The following is a 1143-nucleotide window of genomic DNA, read 5'->3' as shown; positions in this document are numbered from 1 at the left end:
TAGAAGTAGCAAAGAGTTGGCATCTTTGCTTTGTTTCCTGGTCTTAGAGAAAAAACTGTCAGTTTTTCCACCAGCGAGTATGATATTAGCTCTGATGAATACATATGCAAAAATCCTCAGTAAAATGCCAGCAATGTGAATTTAACAGCACATTAAAAAGATCACACACCATGCTTAAGTTGGATTTATTTCTGGGCTGCAACAATGGTTCAATATATGAAAATCAATTAATATGATACTTCACATGAACAGAATGAAGGATAAAAATCATATGATCATCTCAATAGATGTATAAAAAGTGTTTGAATTATGTCCTTTTATGATAGAAACTCCCAACAAACTGAGAATAGAAGGAAATTGCCTGAAAGTAACAAAAGTCGTATAGGACTTGCGGTTGTAACAAGTTACCCGGTGATTCTGATTTGCTGGTCTGGGGACTGAACTTTAAGAACCACTTCTTTAGGGCTAAGATTAACAACACAGAAAACAACAGTTGGTGAGGATGCAGAAAGGGAGAGCCCTCTTACACTGCTGGTGGGAATGCAAACTGGTGCAGCCACTCTGGAAAACAATATGGAAGTTCCTCAAAAAGTTAAAAATAGAACTACCTATGACCTAGCAATTGCACTTGTAGGTATTTATCCAAAGGATACAAAAGTACTGATTCAAGGGTCACATGCACCCGGATGTTTATAGCAGCACTATCAACAATAGTCAAATTATGGAAAGAGCCCAAATGTCTATCGACTGATGAATGGATAAAGAAGATGTGGTATATATGTGTGTGTGTATATATGTGTGTGTGTGTACACATATACATACACAATGGAGCATTACTCAGCTATCAAAGAGGGTGAAATCTTGCCATTTGCAATGATGTTGATGGAACTAGAGTGCATTATGCTAAGTGAAATAAGTCAGAGAAAGAAATATACCATACGATTTCACTCATATGTAGAATTTAAGAAACAAAACAGATACACATAGGGGAAGGAGAGGAAAAATAAAATAAGATAAAAACAGATGGAGACTCTTAACTGTAGAGAAAAATTAAGCGTTGCTGGAGGGAAGGGGGGAATGGGCTAAATTGGTGATGGGCATTAAGGAGGACACTTGTGATGAGCACTGAGTGTTATATGTAAG

The sequence above is a fragment of the Hyaena hyaena genome, unplaced genomic scaffold (genome assembly GCF_003009895.1).
Source record: "Hyaena hyaena isolate Hyena2069 unplaced genomic scaffold, ASM300989v1 scaffold_79, whole genome shotgun sequence".
Lineage (NCBI taxonomy): Eukaryota > Metazoa > Chordata > Mammalia > Carnivora > Hyaenidae > Hyaena > Hyaena hyaena.
The sequence above is the reverse complement of the archived record's forward strand: the minus strand, read 5'-3'. Positions refer to the sequence as shown.